Source organism: Vulpes lagopus, chromosome 7 (assembly GCF_018345385.1).
Source record: "Vulpes lagopus strain Blue_001 chromosome 7, ASM1834538v1, whole genome shotgun sequence".
Lineage (NCBI taxonomy): Eukaryota > Metazoa > Chordata > Mammalia > Carnivora > Canidae > Vulpes > Vulpes lagopus.
This window is the reverse complement of record NC_054830.1, coordinates 47,419,590-47,438,470: the sequence shown is the minus strand read 5'-3', so window position 1 is coordinate 47,438,470 and position 18,881 is coordinate 47,419,590. Positions and strand designations below refer to the sequence as shown.

General features: G+C 36.5%; 1 protein-coding gene across 7 annotated transcripts in view; it reads right to left on the bottom strand.

The window, feature by feature from the left end:
• Window positions 1–18,881, bottom strand: part of GRM7 (glutamate metabotropic receptor 7) — an 828,976-nt gene that overhangs the window by 542,203 nt on the left and 267,892 nt on the right. The window lies entirely within an intron of this gene.

Genomic DNA, 18,881 nt, shown 5'->3' with positions numbered 1-18,881 from the left:
GTTTTACTAAAAGAGAGAGAGAGACAAGCTAGGAAACATACTCTTGACTATATAGAAAAAACTGATGATTATCAGAGGATAGGTAGGTGGTAAGATGGATGATATAAATAACAGGATTAAGGAGCGCACTTATTGCGATGAGTATAGAGTAATGTATGGAACTGTGGAATCACTATACTGTACACCTGAAACTAATACAACACTGTATGTTAACTAACTGAAATTGAAATAAAAACTTAGGCAAAAAAAAATAATTTAATTTTAAAAAATACTGTTTTTCACTGATACATTCTCAACACTATCTGATTGTTTACTATCTCCTTATCTCTTTAGAATATACAGGAAAGGTCTAGATCTATTTTGTTCATCCCTGGCATCCAGAATTGTGCTGAAAAACCGGTAGACCCTCAATAGATATTTGTAGAGTAAATGAAAACAATAGAAGTAATAAGAAAGGAAGGATTATCATTAGAAATTGTAGTAGTACCTATCATTAAGGTAAAAATCATTACAACAGTTAATGTTTATAAAGTATTTAGTCTGTGATGGGCACCATGCTAAGTAGTCTTATGCATTGGATTAGTTCATTTATTTTGCACAAAATTCTTTTAAAGAAGGATCTAGTATTATTTCTGTTTTATATATAAGGACATGGAAACTTTGGGAGGATAAGCGACCACACATTTCTATAGTGAGCAGAGCTAAATATTAAATCTAGGTACTACTAACTTCCAAACATCCTCTTAATCATCATTAAACAGGGATATTCAAATGTTCTGTGGATGTTTGGGGAAAGGTTGAAAAATGGAAAGAAGAAAAAAGAGAGAGAAGGAAGGAAGCCTGAGTGTCCAGTATTGAGGATTTGCCCACTTCCTGGTGGTAATCTCTGTCTTCCTCGTCTTCCTTCAAAAAAAACTAGAAGGAAGCTTGATCTTTCAGACTGACCCCATTTAAATGGGAGGGAAATATGAAAAAGGAAGTCAGTATAATCTTTTATTTTCTTCTGTAATAAATGTACTCAGACCTTGATTGCTACAAAAACTATAGCAAGTTTATTTTGAACCAGGTAGTAGTCCTGCACTATAGGAAATATATTTCTTCTGAAATTTAGTGGTTTATTATTTGTTTATTTTACATATAGCTCTTTTTAATTTAGAAAAGAAAAAAAACCTCATTCTTTTTCTTTTCATCTCCCAATTCAACAAAACCAACTTGCCTTTAATTTCTGGTTCCCAGTATTTATCAGTTGTCTCTATTTCAATTTTAATCTTTCTCATGCACACACACACACACACACATCTAAGAAAAACCACTTCATGTGTCAAATGCATAAAATAAACCCTTTAATCTATGTGCGGAATGAATTTAAGATTTAAGAATGTGATTAGGTCTTAGTTAATCTCAATGGCACTGACAAAAAGAAAAGCACTAATAGTGCACTAGTAGTGTTAACATTGTGTAAGTTTCTTAATCCATCATAAACCTGCAACTAAACCAACCTTAGAAAATTGGGGAATAGGGATCCCTGGGTGGCGCAGTGGTTTAGCGCCTGCCTTTGGCCCAGGGCGCGATCCTGGAGACCCAGGATCGAATCCCACATCAGGCTCCCGGTGCATGGAGCCTGCTTCTCCCTTTCTCTCTCTGCCTCTCTCTCTCTCTCTCTCTCTCTCTCTCTCTCTGTGACTATCATAAATAAATTTTTAAAATTAAAAAAAAAGAAAATTGGGGAATACAGGTTTCTTTACCAGATTTGCCATAGCAGCTTGTCGCCAGTACTACACAAGGTGGGATGAAAGGCTCTCTGGAGAGGTGAGATTTACAGAAGGATTTGAATGAAAAGCGCAAGTAGATTTATGGATTTTAGATGCCAGCATTTCACTACATAAACAAATGTTTATTTAGTATTTCATATTTCCATAGGAGCATGTTATAAGTTCTGGCCAGCATCTGAACTGGGGGAGGTGTCCAAGAATTTTCAATACCTCCTCACCATTTTTAATATCTGTAGCTGCCCTTATGGAGTTCATAATCTTTCATGTCATAACAGTGACAAAACAAAATAAATATCACCACAGAGAGATGTAGAAGTGCAAGGAACAGTAGACAGGGGTAGAGATGAGGAGAAAAGAACATACTCTAACTTTCCTGAGGGAGATAAATACCGATCAACTGAGCTTGGGAGGTGATACCAGGCAGAGGAAACTAGTTAAATGAAAGCCTGGAGAGATGCAATTTTTGGTATTTGGAGTCTAGTTTGCCAAAGGAAAAAAAAAAAACAGAAAGTGGAAACTAACCAAGGGGTCAAACAGAAACTGAGAGAAAGGAAAATAGATTGAAAGCAGAATGAAGGGTCCTTAATCCTCTTTCTATTAGTCTATGCATTGGACTTTGCTTCATAACAGAGTAATAACCTACATATTATTTGCATCTCAGTTCTATACATGGTTATAATTATTCATATCTTGAAAAGTGGATATAGGTGTTAAATACTCTTCTTTCACACAGAATTTTCCCAAACAATTAACTGCAGGCTCTCTAAAGCTAGCTTTACTGGAAATGTTTCAGTCTCCCACATGGTGTCTAAAAAGCGTTTTTCTTGGGCTCTATGGCAAACACAGCCAGAAGCTTCTCATCCCTATCCCAGCATGCAATGGGCCCCCATCATTTTCCTTCTCAACAAGTTTTGTTTCTCCTGGGCTTCAACACAGGATGTTCAGTCACCTTATTATACTCATGCCCCTGCAGGGAAGAACTCAGGAACAAGGCCTGTCTACTGTTACTTCTACATTTCAAAGGAGGTTTGTTTACTCCCATTATCAAAAACTCACAGCCACAGAGGTTGGCTGGAATTCTGGGATGTACAAAAATGAAATCGCATTTCTTTTTCTAAACTGCTCAATACAAATGAGCAAAAGCCATTCTTATCATGTAAAAATGCTCCTCTTGACCTTCTATCATCAGAATGAGTGCTCAGAATGTGTGAAATTTTCTAGTGATGGTGATAAATCTCCCCCCTACTCTCATTCTTTTTATCTCAAGTCATGGGGTAAGGTAAAACTAATTGGATCACCTGACGATTTAAATCTGGTTCTTAATGAATCCTGTCACAGGTGTAAAGCTTGGAAAATTGTATTCCCTATCTTTTTAGAAAGCCAGTGGTTTGGGGAATGTTCTGCAGGTACTTAAAGTCATAATGGTTTCTTTTGAGAATCTCTTTAAAGGAAAAAAGAAGACTACTTTTATTTTAGAAATTCAACAGAACTGCTTCAACTAGAACATTTTACATTGCTATGAATTCTTCTTTTTCTTTCAAATGTCCAAGGAAAGACATTACAGGGACTGAGAAGAAAATCTATTATATCACATCTGGTAGTACACATTTGTCACCAGCACCTGTTTGGATATTAGGATCTGATTTTTATCTTAGATGTCTACAGTAATTCCAAAACCTAGCTGGTATAATTGTTAATCAATTGCCAAAGGATGGGCATATGGCAGAGTATTGCGATGCTTCCTACTAGACTCTGAGTTTGGAGCACAAACCTGAAGGTTAAATGGTATTGGAACTGATGCATGCTGTTGGTGGTCTCCTGAAGACAGTTCTTTATCTCCTGCTACCTGACTTTTTAGAGTAGCCTTTTTTTCCCTGCCTGTTTCAAGCTTAGTTCTTTGGTTTTTCGTCTATTTCCTTGAGATAGCTCATAAACTTTCCAAACAATTTTTTTTTTCCTTAACCACCCATAGTTAATTTATGTTGTTGCTTGCATGCTTTTTTCCTTCTTTTACAGTAATTGTCAAAACTTTTGACCAAATGATTTACATATCTAATAAGATTAAACAAATAAAAACACCAACAAAAGAACTTTTAAAGTAACTAGAAAGTCTACTGTCATGTCTCATGGTACTAGTTCTGCCCTTCTGGAGGATAAGACAAGGTCAGGATATAAAAAATGTATATACTCATTTTTCTGTGAACTAAACCAGTCATATTGTACATAGAAGGCTGACTCTAAGGCTGAAGTTGTTTTTTATACACACTCAATTGTAAACAAGTTTTTATGCTTTCACATAATAGATATGAGGATGACTTCCCCCTTTAAAAGGAATGGATACAAGCAAGGTAACAAATAATCATTATCAGCCAAAAGCTAGTCAAACTAGGAATCAGACACCTCTGCAGAAGTGTTGCTGTGTTATCGATGCAGTTTGCCACCAAAGCCATTACTCTAATATAGATGCAGTAATCTAAGGCTGAGTGAATTTGTTCAGAGAAAATAAGCCACTGTTAAACTAAAATTCACACTATAAGAAAGTGGAAACTTTCCTTTGCTCAGTAACATTAAGGGAGCACCCTGGGAAACTGTAACCCAAAGAAAACTTGTAAAGGAGTTTATATTCAGAGACCCTCATCTCCTTATTATTCTCTGTCCCATAACTTCATTCTGAGCATCCTGTGAACTTGACACTAGTCCAACAATCTTCACCACTAATGCTTGGCCTCCAAACAACATCTTCTGTCAGCTTTTTTGTCTTCTCAACAAGAGAGTTTATTTAGAAATTTGTAAATGTTTGCAATTTAGTATTATCATTTGGTTGACTGCCTTAGACTGATTTAGAACAAAACATATAGAATAATAGTAAAATATATTAAATTTGATCCAGTCCGGTTCTTTAAAAAGGCAATTACTTAGTTAACACATATATTTTCATTACAAAATATGCTTGTTCTATCTTTTTCCTTTCCAATTTAGATTTTGTATGCCCAAGTATAACTCATATTCTGTCTTTTAAAAATACACTGGATGGAGTGACAACAGCAACATGGTTGAATAAGAAAGACATCCCTTGTTTTATCTCCCTTCAGTATATAACTGGAATCCATTCACAGACAAAAGTGCCTTTGTAGGATCTATAGGATTGAATACCATACACCAATATATTGCCATATATTAGGCAACAGGCATACAGACCTTGAATGTGGTGCCTGCAGTGGCCTGTGAACTTGATCCTCTTGGCCATGATTCACAAGTCGTTGGAGAATACTCTCTTAGGCAATCACCCACAGACAAGTGAGCTATTGTGGTAGTTCAGGTTTCCAGTGGAGAAGTCCCAGCATATAATAGGAATCAAAAAAAAATTATGGGTTTGGATGTATTGAGAGGGTTAAGAAGAAGAGTTTTAATTTACTTGCATCACTTCTCCTCCAAGTAGGCACAATTCAGTGTCAGATAAGATCTTCTCAGCACACGATTTCTCCCAAGGGTTAAATGAGAGCATGGGAGTGAATATTTGTCTTCACTATGTTGGACATTACTAAAGAGGCTCAGTCCAATCTCACCCCATCCAGAGTATGGAGTCATGATTCATGGGGTGGGGCGGGGTGGGGGGAGACTCTGAGAGAGGCAGATAGGACTCTCAGAAGATATTAAAGAGATGTAGATCCTACTAACTGCATCATGGACTCCATCAAAAAACACAACTGTGTACTTCTGGAGACACCTTGCCCACATATCCCCTCATATGGCCCACAAGCACCCCCAGTGCTATGTACACTTCACCCATATACTCTCCTAACCTGTGATTGGTTCTCTATGCATGCTCTGAAAGATGGCAAGTGTCAGCTTTGGCAGACATTTAGTGAAAATGCACAGAAAGCCATCATGAATCTGTGGGCTAGGAAAAGACCACAAACTTGAGATTTAGCTCCACCCCCAGGGAAAGCAAAAGGCAAGCTATGACCACCGGACATGGTGCATTGAAAGATCAAGAAATGACATACAAGCTTAAGAATCCTGCCACAAGAGGAAGCAAGAAACATAAAGCAGACACATCCATAGAAAGACTAAGAAAGCCTCAGACTCCCTATCAGGAGTAATGGAAATAGGGATGCCTGGGTGGCTCAACAGTTGAGCGTCTGCCGTCAGCTCAGGGCATGATTCTGGTATCCCGGGATGGAGTTCGCATAGGGCTCCCCACGAGGAGCCTGCCTCTCCCTCTGCCTATGTCTCTGCCTCTCTCTATGTGTCTCTCAGTAATGACTAGAAATGTGACTGCTACTGCAAATTCAAAGATAGCAACACAATACTTCAAAGCACATGGAAAATCAAGGAAACAAGACACCACTAAAGAATCACAATAATCTTTCCATAATAATCCTAAAGATATGGAGATCTACAACTTACCCAACAAAGAAGTCAAAATGGGTGTTTTGAGGAAACTCAATGAGTTACAAGAAAACACAAAGATAATTTAATGAAATCAGAAAAACAACACACAAACAAAATGACAAGTTTAACAAAGAGACAGAAATCATAAGAAAGAGCCAAATAGAAATTCTGGAGCTAAAGAATACAATGAAAGAATCAAGAAATGAAATGGAGAGTATTAATATCAGAATGGATCAAGCAGAAGAAAGAATCTATAAATTAAAAGATAGGAACTTTGAAATTATCCAGTCTGACATGAAAAATGCTTCATCTCACTTGGTATCAGGGAAATAAAAATCAAAACCACAATGAGATACACTGGTCACACTGGTCAGAATGGCTAAAATTAACAAGACAGGAACTAACAAATGTTGGCAAGGATACAGAGAAAGGGGAACCCTCTTACACTATTGATGGGAATGCAAGCTGGTATAGACACTCTGGAAAATAGTGTGAAGGTTCCCCAAGAAGTTAAAAATAAACCTACCCTATGACCCAGCAATGGCACTACTAGGTATCCATCCAAAAGATACAAACATAGTGATCTGAAGGGGCAGCTGCACCTCAGTGTTTATAGCAACAATGTCCAAAAGAGCCAAACTGTGGAAAGAGCCCAAGTGTCCATCGACAGATGAATGGACCCCAAATGTCCATTGACAGATGAATGGATAAATAAGAAGGGGCCTATATATATATATATATATATATATATATATATATATATATATATAATTATGCTGAGCAAAATAAGTCAATAAGAGAAAGACAATTATCATATAGTTTCACTCATATGTGGAAAATAAGAAATAGCACAGAGGATCATTGGGGAAGGGAGGGAAAACTGAATGAGAAGTCATCAGAGAGGGAGAAGAAACCATGAGAGACTCTTAACTATATGAAACAAACTGAGGATTCCTGGAGGGGAGATGGGTGTTAGGATGGGATAATTAGGTGATAGGCATAAAGGAAGGCACGTGATGTGATAGGTACTGGATGTTATACACAACTAATAAATTGTTGAACACTACACCTGAACTAACAGCTAATTGAAGTCTGAAACTAATGGCTAATCAAAATTAAATAAAAAGAAGAAGAAAGTATCTAGTCTGAGGGAAATGAAAAAGAATGAAGAAAGTGAAGAAAGCCTATGTGATCTATCAGATACCATCAAAAGTAGCAATTTCTGCATTATGGGAGAATCAAAGGGGGAAGAGATGGAGAAGAGGCCAGAAAGCTTGTTTAAAAAAATTAATGCCTGAGAACTTCCCAAATCTAGGAAGAGATTTAGGTATCCAAGTTTGTAAAGCTCATAGGTCACCAAACTCAACTTAAAGCGATCTTCTCTAAGACCCATTATGAAAATCAAAGGAACTCTCATAAAACAATAAGCAAATTTCTCAGTAGAAATTTTAAAGGCCAGGAGATAGTGAGATAATACACTCAAAGTGATGAGAGAAAATAATTAAAAAGTCAAGCAAGAAAGTTCTATCCAGCAAAGTTGCCCTTCAGAAATAAAGAAGAGATAAAGACTGCCAGAAAACCAAAAGCTAAGGGAGTTCATCATCATTAGACTTTCTTTACAAGAAATTCTGAAAGTTCAACTGAAAATGAACAACAGCTGATTAGTAACGGAATGCATGAAAATATACAACACACTGGTAAAAGTAAGGATGCATCAAAGTCAGAATATTCCAAAAGTGTAATGTGGTGTGTTAGCCATTTGACTCTCATGTAAAGGCTTTAAGAAAAGTATTTAAAAAACTACACTTACAATAGTAGGCTAATGAATATACAATACAAAAAGAGGTAAATTGTGACATCAAAAACATAAAAGAGTGAGGGGGAATAAAAGAGTAGAGTTTGTGTGTGCAAAGTTAAGCTGTTATCAGCTTTATTTTTTTTTTAATTTTTTTTTATTATTTATTTATGATAGTCACAGAGAGAGAGAGAGAGGCAGAGACATAGGCAGAGGGAGAAGCAGGCTCCATGCACCGGGAGCCCGATGTGGGATTCGATCCCGAGTCTCCAGGATCGCGCCCTGGGCCAAAGGCAGGCGCCAAACCGCTGCGCCACCCAGGGATCCCTGTTATCAGCTTTAAACAGACTGTTATATCTGTAAGATGTTTTATGTAAGCCTCATTGTAGTCACAAAGCATAGTAGATACACAAAAGATAACCAAAAGGGAATCAAAGCATATCACTATGGAAAACCATCAATTCACAAAGGGAGGCATCATGAGAGGGAGAAAGGAACAAGAGAAACTATAAAACAGCCAGAAAACAATGGCATTAGTCCTTACCTAAGACAAATTACTTACAATAGATGGCCAACACGTATGTGAAAAGATACTAATATCGGAGGAAAGCAAATCAAAACTGCAGTGAGATATCACCTCATATCTATTGTAATGGCATGATCAAAAAGACAAAAGACACATGGTGAGAATGTGGTGCAAAGGGAATCCTGTTCACTGCTGGTGGGAATGTAAATTGGTACAGCCACCAAAGGAAATAGTATGGAGGATCCTCAAAAACTTAAAACTACAACTACCATATGATCCAGCAAATAGACTTCTGGATATATATCCAAATGAAATAAAATCAGGATTGCAAAGAGATATCTACACTCCCCTGCTCCTTGTAGCATTATTCACAATAGTCAAGATAGGAAACAACCTAAGTGTCAGTGGATAAATGGATAAAGAAAATTATATATATATATATATTAATATAATTATAATACATATAATTTACATATATATAAATTATAACATACACATACACATATATCTATATATACACACACTGAACTATTATTCAGTCATTAAAATGAAGGAAATGCTGCCATGGATGGACCTTGGAGACACCATACTAAGTGAAATAAGTCAGACAAAGAAAGACAAGTACTGTATGATATTACTTATATGTGGAATCTATAAATCATAGCAACAGAGAGTAGAACTGTAGTTGCCAGAGGTTATAGGAAGTATAGGTAACCAGGAGATGTCAGTCAAATGGCACAAATTTACAGTTAGAAGATGAGTAAGTGCTAGAAATCTAAGGTACTACATAGTGATTATAATTAACAACACCGTCTTACATACTTAAACGTTGCTAAGAGAGTAAATTTTAAATGTTCTAATCACAAAATGAAACAGTCATCATGTGAGGTAATAGGTGGTAACTAACCCTATTGTGGTAATTACTTTGCAATATATAAGTATATCAAATCATCACATTGTATGCCTTAAACTTTCCCGGTGTTGTAGGTGATATCTTAATAAAGCTGAGAAAAATATAGTGGGAGCCCCATAAATAAATGAGGCAAACTCTCGAGAAGAATTCAATCTGAGTCTAATGCAAGCAACCCCAGTTTCTACTTCCTATCTTAATTACTCACTGGTTACTGTTGAACAAAATACCCATAAGAACAGATTGATAACAAAATTTAAATTAATTACTCAAAAGTGTGGAGAGCGGAATGTGTACTAAGTGCATTACCATATACCACGATTTTAGAAAATAACACTCATCATCCTGATATAAAACTAAGTATTAACAACATTAGTGCCAAAAAACTTTGACCAGGAGAATATGTAATTTCTCTACTCTCCAGTATTGAGTTTGAAAACAACAAACTTCTATATAATTAGTCATCACTCGTCGAAATTTCTGTAGTCATAATCCTACAACTTCGCATTTCCAAGGAAACATATCTTTTTTGATAAAAAATATACCAGGTTTATATTTGTAATATTGACTGTTTAATTTTTTTTTAATTTAAATCAAAAGGATCACTAACAACAGCCTAAGAAAAATAAACCTTTTTCGTAAGTGGATACTTTTAGTAAGCACTTTTTTACTTAGGCGCATCTAATATATACTTCAAAGTTTTCTCTTAAGACCTGGATCATTATCATGATGACTTTACTTTTAATATATTCCCTTGTATGTAAATATCTACGTTGTAACTCTATACTAGTTTCTCAAAGGGTCACCCAAACAGTATGGCTTGTTAAAAATGATGACAACCCATTGATACCTATCCAAAAAGGAGTTAGCTCGGCAGTTAATCTCAACTCTAAAATATTAATGTAATAGAATAATACAACGTAATGATTATTGGCAGTATGTTGAAAGTGCTTCTTATTTAAGATACCCCGCCAAAAGAGTAACACAAAATGTGAAGCATTAGGAATAGGCAAATTTGGAGCTACCCAACGTCAAAGTATTTCAAAGTCTTAATGGAGTATGTGTTCAGGTTGGCTACTGATCCTTCAGTTCGCCTGAGAGTGCTAATGCAACTGATGTAAGGCTTTGTAGAATTTCCTATAATCTCTTGAAAGATTTAACAGCAGGGATCCATTTGCCAAATAAAAGGAAAACAGATCCCTCTGTGCAGGTCTCAAAGAGGCTACATTTGCACACATCAAGTTCTTCCAAATACAAAATTATTTAGGAAGGAGCTGGAGTCCAGTAAATAGATATTTCGCAAGCAGCCAATTATTCATTTAAGGTTTCTTGTACTAGAGTATCTATTTTTTAGGACGATCCATTTGACTAATTCTATGCCCACCCCTCCGCACTATTGTGATGAATATTGCACTTTTCTGTGTGGATTCTGTTCAAGCTTCCCCTCCCCCTTTACTTGCCTATTCCAGTGGAATGAAACTCAGGGAAGCCTCTGGCAAAGGCAACCAAAAAGAGGACACATTTTGGATTGTGACCACTTCCAGTTTTTGGCTGGAGCACTGAAATTACATTGAGAAATGTCTCTTCCTCGCTGTGCATGGCCTTAGTGGGACTCACACACTAGGTTCCTACTTTGCCACAACCAAAACGTACACACGCCCAAGAAACACTTGAACTCGATATGTTTTCTTCTAGTTCTATAAGCTGTTGTTCTATTTTTTTTTCTACTGCAATTTCTCTCTCTTGCTGACATCCATCAAAACCTATTCAAACTGAGTCTCTTCCAATAAACACTTTTGTAAAGACTAGAAAAGAAAGCCTCAGCTAAAAGCTGAAGGCAGTGTTACAAAATCGGAGAATTAATCAAACCTTCTGCCTCTGAAATTTAGTGGGTATATTATAAAAGCATGGTTTACATTTTCCAGTGTAAACTATGCCATAAAAGCAATGTTCTTCTCCCCTACCCAACTGACCAAGAAATTCTATTGCTCAGTGGAATCCTCGAAGTTTGAATCTCTCTTTCTATATTTAAAGTTGAGCTATGTTCCTTTTAACTACATCTTTAACCTCAGGGCCACAATCCCATGTCCTTCCTCTCCTAAGCATGTGCAACATATGGTAATGATAGCAAGTAGGTGAGAAAAGGAGGAGTTCACCTTATCTTCAGGTCCTTTCATATTCCTTCACGATGCTCAACTGCAATGAAGGTAGGTAGAAGGGGTGAAGAGGAATTGCTGAGATGTCTTTTCTAGTGCCTATTCCTTCATGCAGCAAAACCACTCTGTCATCATCTATTTCCAGTCTCACATCCACAATGACAGTCTATTATTGCCTGGAAAAAGCCCATCCTTTGCAATCAGGGTGATATGCATCTGAGAGTCATCAGAACCAGGAAAGACTAGTTTTTCTCAGTAAGTATGTGATGACTTTACAATGCAAAGGAGCAGTAGGCTGACTCCCAGTCACTTACTATAGGACTTAGGGCCAGAATTAGAAGTTCCTGGCTCGAAAGCCAGAGCATTTTCTGCAGTAGTTTCCATGTTGTGTGGAAGAACATTTTACATCATAGTAATTCAACGTGCATAATTTTTTTTCAAAGTGATGCTATTTCCTATACCATTTACAAATTCAAATATCATTAAATAGTTTTCTTTTGGGTTTTTACTATGACCCTCTCTTCCTAAAATGTCATTCACTACCCAAGATAGGTCAACCTTGTTTGTGAACTCCTTTGAGGCTTGCTAGGCATCTATTTTCTTCCTGAGTTCTCCCTTACAGCATGTCCCCAATGAGGCTGTTTTCATGGGTCTACTTATGTGTTTCTACCTTTAGAAAGCAAAGATTAGGGATGCCTGGGTGGCTCAGTCAATTAAGTATCTACCTTTGGCTCAGGTCATGATCTCAGGGTCCTGAGATCGAGCCCCATGTCAGGCACCCCGCTCAGCATGGAGCCTGCTTCTCCCTTTCCCTCATGCTCTCCTGGTTGCTATCTTTGAGAGAGAGAGCTCTCTCAAATAAATAAAATCTTAAAAAAAATTTTTTTAAAGCAAAGATAATTATTATTTTTGTCTTGTGGTTGTTACTACTATAATCATTATTTATGACTATTATTCTGGAATTGCATCTGACACAAAGAAAGTACTCAGACATGCACTATATGAATGTAAGGCATATCAGCAGATATTTTATGCCATCTTTTTCCTTCTATAAAGTCAGCTTACTATAACAGATTAATGATAAGTTTAGAAAGCCAAATTGGAAAAACCTCTAGCAGTTTTATTGTGCCGACTACAGCCATGAAATCATCACCTCTTCCATGATTAAAAGACTATTTTTAAATTAAATGTGCATTTGTTGAGCTTAATCTATGTTGGACATTATCCTGGATATAGAGTGTTGAAAGACAAATACAACATAATGCCTCATCCCGATAGGCTTACATTAATGGGAGAGGATAATTAGACAGATTACAATAACATGCTATCAATTCTACAACAGAGTTATATAAAAAGTGTTATGGAACTTACAGAAGAGACATTCTCGATTATATTAATGAAAGTAGAAGCCAAACAACTAAAGCCTGTCTAGATTAAGTAGAAAATAAATTATAAATTTAAATTACTACTTTAAAGTGTTTTGTTTTATAGTGTGTGTCATTTTGGGGGATTTTGTTTTTGTTTTTTATTTATTTATTTTTTAGAGAGAGAGAGAGATATTGAGTTCATGTGTGTGCATGCAAGCAGGCAGACAGAGCAGAGGCAGGGAGAGAATCTTAAGCAGGCTTCACTCCTGGTGGAGAGCCTGATGCAGGTCTCTATCTCACGACCTGAGCTGAAATCAAGAGTCAGACCCTCAACCAACTGAGCCACCCAGGCACCCCCTTTAAATTATTATTTAAATTATGCTGGACAATCCACAGAATCACTGGGGAAGCCTGGGAACCAAAGTCAGAAAATGAACCAAAACAAAGGATGACTAAGCTATCGGTATCAAAGCCAAAACATGTGCCACAGAACCAAGTTAACTGGGGCACTGATGCTGCTACTCTTGGAATAGAAGTTGGAGATTGTACTACCGCTGCCAGCTCATGCTGATTGCCATCTCTAGCCCTAGAATATGGATATCACTGCAGCTACCATCAACAATATGGGTTCTCTGTTGTTCTTGCTTCTCTGTACCCCCAGCTCTTGGATCACCTATGATGGGTAAGTCTGATTAGCCAAGACTGGGTTACACGGTTGTACCTTAGCTTCAAGGAAGGCTGGGAACATGAACATCTGGCCATTTTAGCTCTATAGTGATATGCAGTCTTGTTTTCTCCTCAAGACTTGTGTCCTTGGTCATTCTCCATGAATTTATTCCGGGATGTAGACTTAAAATGGAGTGCTGTTAAAATAAACAAATGTATACACAGCAACCCAAAATAGGATCACAAAGGACGATTAAGTCAAGGATGGCTTTTCCCAAGGTGTCATATTTTGAAAAAAATAAACTAGAGTTAGCTGGTGGTCCAGGCAGAAGCATAGTGTTGACAAAGGAACAGAGTATCCTGATACTTACAGAAGGTTGAATTGGTAGGGTAAAAAGAGTGTATGGGGGCCTGAGGTGAGAATAAAAGAGGATAGGGATAGTATGGGAATGAGATTCATGACTGAAGCAAACACTAGATCAGAAAGGACTTATATGCCATGCTAGATATCTTTTACTTATTCCTCTGGGGAAAGGGAGACCAGAGATAAATAATGAAATAGACTTCTTTCTATTTAAGAAAGATTATCATCATAACTGAATGAATACTACATCAGAGGGGCTAATCTGGAAGCATGAACAGATATAGCTATGAATGGAGCTCATTGCCCAGAAGTAAATGGCAATGATGTTGTGGGTAAGGGGTCACCCTCAAGATGTGCTGGTAAATGGAGTCAGGGTAAAAATATAAAATGCTGTGCTAACCACTGAGAATCCAAAAAATAAAATACAAAACATAATTCCTCTTCTTGGGAATTTACAGTTTAGTTTTAAGAACAACTGAAGATAAATGATATCATGGGAGTTCTTGTGATTTTACATTTTGAAAGTTAGCCTTTGAATGTTTAATACCTGTATTTAAACTAGGACCACTGAACACTTCATTTGGGAAAAACTGCAGTTAGGCTCGAAAATGCCTCTGAGTTTTCTATATTCACCATGACACAGGCAGAGACAAAAAAAATAAAAGGAAAAGAAGACTCTGCAATTCAACCTAGATGGAATTAAAGACATGTTACTACATCACACTGCTTTAAGTTTTATGAGGGGATCATAAGAGAGAAGAAGACAGTAGAGTCAGAGTAAGGGCAGCTGTATTAAACCACAGCAAACAGGTGTAGGATATAATTTTTTGTGAACAAGTCACAAAATTACATATCATAAAATTATATATCACAAATGTTTCATCTACAGGCTTTTTCTAAAAGGCAAAGGAAGACATGCAACTCCTCCTCTCTTCTCATCTTCTTTTAAATACTTATTGAATGCCTTCTATATGTCAAATACTATGGTAGATGATGGGGTCATAAGGCAAAGTCCTTGACCTCATAGAGGTTAAAGTACGGTGGGGAAGACTGATGATTCCCACACAATGAAAGTAAACATTGCATCTCTGAAACAGGGAGAAGCGCAGAATCCAATAAAGAAAACAGAATCCCATAATAAGCAAATCTAACTAGTTCTTGAGATCTAAAAGAGACTGAGGTTTGCAAAAAAAGTTATTAATAGATTAAGTCTCACCTAATTATTCTAGGAAAGAATATTCTAGATTAAGACAAAGTATTAAATAAAATTAAGTTCTATAGTTTATCTAATAATGATAATTGCTTTATAAGACCAATTAAAATATCTGTACTAAGTAACTGGCACAAAATACCAAAAAGATAATTCAACTGTTATTTCAGGTTTTGAAAAGTGGACATCTGTCATGATACCATACGCAGTAGCAAATCATTACTATTTGTGTTATATTGTGAAACATTGGTCATGGAATTCTCCTGAAAATTGTCTGGCAAACTCAAAAGTCATACGCCCTTACTCCCATAATCCTTGAACCAAATTTGATTCAAAAGTCTGAAATATATTAAGGTTGTATATACTATCATAAGCATTTACTTTTTACCTTCACTTTAGAAAGAGGAGTCTATATGTCTAATTTAGGCTAGTTAGGTTACTATGTTGACTTGAGCACATTGGGAGTGAATAATCTCTTATTCCTTGTGATATTAAGCAATAAATTGTTTTTGTTGATACTGCATGTGCATTCATTCAAATAAACAGGGCAATTTATGCAAATAGAACTGTTTTACAAAAATCTCATCATTTGAAAAAATCATGTTACAGTCCTCTTTGAAGGACTCTTCAACAAGGAGCAGCATCCATGCATATTTAAATCTCCCATGATTACTGAGGTTTTCTTTGAGAGCTTAGAGAAAGTGTGCCTATGTTTCCATGTTCCAAACAAATTATATGGTCTCCTGATGAAGCATGGCTTCTTTCCTCAGACATCATTGTCTTGATTTCTTCTACCAGAGCATGATAAAGGAGAGCTCACTCATGTTCTTGACTATGTGCATGGTGGATACACCTCATGCTCTAGTTCTTAAGCAGCCTCTGCTTCAGGACTTAAGTCTAAAGGTCTAAAGTAAATTTTAGAACTAAAGTAATCTTAAAGGGTACAACTTTTTTTTTAAAGATGTATTTATTATTTATTCTAGGGGGGGTGAGACTGTGGGGGGGGTGCAGAGGAAAAGGGAGAGAGAGAATCTCAAGCAGACTCCCTGCTGAGCACAGAGCCAAGAATGCCCAGCTCCATCCCATGACCCTGAGATCATGATCTGAGCCAAAGTTCAGGGCTTAACTGACTGAGTTACCCTGGCACTGGAAAGTCTTAAAGATATTAATAAAGATAGGAATCATAATCTTCAAAGTCAAACTGTTCAGAAAGCATGGAAGTAACTCCTTCAAGCCTGCTAGCAGTACATAGAAACATCAATGACCTTATGCTCTCTCACTCTCATTCTCTCTCTCTCTCTCTCTCTCTCTCTCTCAGTACATACATAGGAAAATATGAATAGCTAACCTCTTCTTCTTCTGATGCTTCTAATATAATGAAAGCATATTAGCAAAAATACCAACTCAGCTATTATATACTTATAATACATAATTTATATTATATAACTACATATAATATATAAAACCTTGTAGTTATACCTAAAGGCAAGTGTCATCCATCACTTGCATTATTTTCAAATTTTTAAAACTCAAACAATAACTCTACTAATGAGTAAGGGATAGGTGAGGCTAGGTAGGGAGAGACAGGTAAGGGGCTACCCAACCAGGCTCACAGAAATCCCAGATGTGGAAAAATGTTACAGACAAGATATTAACCAGAGAGAAGGGGACATAACAAATCCACCTTGTTTGTTCTAAATACAGGTGAGATATTTTCATAATATTTACAAGTCTACCATGTTTGTCATAAATATTATAGAAAATATATTTACCAAGTTCCCTGGTCAGTTTTCTATAAAAGACCATAAAAGGGCTCAGGGGCAATGCATTTGGGACCCTTCTCACTCTAGAGACCTTTTTCTTTTTCTTTTTTCTTCTCACCTTCTCTTAATAAACTTTCACTTCACTTCACCCTATTGTCCAAGAGATTCATTCTTCAATTCTGTGAGACAAAAACTCTGCAACCTTGCAACACTCCTCTATGGGAGAACTCAACTGGTGTGATACACTAATAATAACTTGGTATTGTTGAGGGTTAGGTGATTCCCAACATATGATATTACTTACATTACTAACCTGACAAAGCAGGTATTAATCTCATTCTCTACATGAGGAACCTGAGACCTGAAAAGTTAAATCATGTATCCAAAGTTTTACAACATGAAAAGAATAGTGCCTGTTCCTCAAATCCACCTCCTCCTGGCACCCTAGTGCTTATCTCTGTGCCCCTCCATCGCTTCTACAAATGCATGTGGACTTGTATCTTTCTTTGAGGACCGGAGTCTACAGTCATCAGGCAAGAGAAAAAAGCAGACATTTAAAATTACCCTTAAAATTTCCTTAAGCATGTATACTGCCAAGAAATTCCAATAAAGCAATTTTTTCTTCTCCTTTTTCATGTTTCTTAACTATAACATGTTGCTGTTTTTTGAATGAATATCAGAAAATAGTGGGATTATTTTAGAGATTGTGGCATATGAATATGTATCTCTGTCTACTGAAGTCAGGCTCGGGGTAGCAAGATGCTCATATGAAATTTATTATAAGTACATGATGAATATCATAATACTTACAGGAAAAAACTAATCTGCGAGGCATTGCCTGAACCCTCAGTGTTTTCCTGCAATTCTGCAACTGGCTTTTTAGTTACTCTTCTCCTCAAATTCAAAGGCTCTCAGACTAAAGAACCTCATCTGAAATGGCTGCCAATGATAAAATCTTTATTTCTGCGCTGGGCCATTTCAACATATGTTTAGCTAAAATTATGAGCTAGGAGTTTAATACCATATTGCAAGGGCTTTTCCTTTCTGCAGTGTCATTATACAGCAGACTCTGATATTATATCTTAAGTTTTCACCAAGTAGCACCAGGAATAAATAACCATATGAAACTCACCGCTGACCTGTCTATAAAATATAGTGTTATAAAAGTTCCAAAGCAAACATTTGTCTTTTCCCTGTCCTTTACTGAATAATCAACATGATTTTGACCTTATGGACACTGTAAATTTTGTAATGAAATGGGTAGTGATCTTTGCTTTGTCCAGTATTAAATTTGAGACCCACTTGCAGCAATTACATAGAATAAGATGGTATCTGAACGGTATCTCTGAATTTTATCTTCTATTTTACCCATATTTTCTCTTTATCTTATCTATTGGCTGTTATGCTCATATTTTAGTTATTGCTCTAAATTGGCTTCTAGTATTTGGGTCAAAGCAGGAGTCAATGAAACAAAGAAATAAATAAAAATGTAGTTCTCAAAACTTATAAGGTATTTCATTGAAGATTCACAAAGTCCATTATTAATGACTCTTATATTTTAGTACGTCTGACACAAGCCCAGAGTTAAGGTTTCTTTCCTAATCAGAAAATTTCTAACTGAATTATACTAAGTATATTTCCCTTGGAAACACAGATTCTGGGACTATAGTAGTGAATGAGACAGACACAATCTCCTCTTAGAGTCTAGGGGACAAGACAGAAAACATCAACAACAAAAATTATACCAGTATGTGACAAGTGCCATGGGAGGAGATACTAAAAATACAAGGCCAAGCGAATAGACCGAAGAAAGTTTGAAGTACATTTATACATTTAAAAATGGCATTTAGGATGAGACCTGTCAACGATCAAGAGTTATCTAGTCAAAGGGATGAAGAGTAAGAATATTTCAGTCAGATGGAAAAGTATAAAAATGACCCAGCTCTCTGAGTTAAAA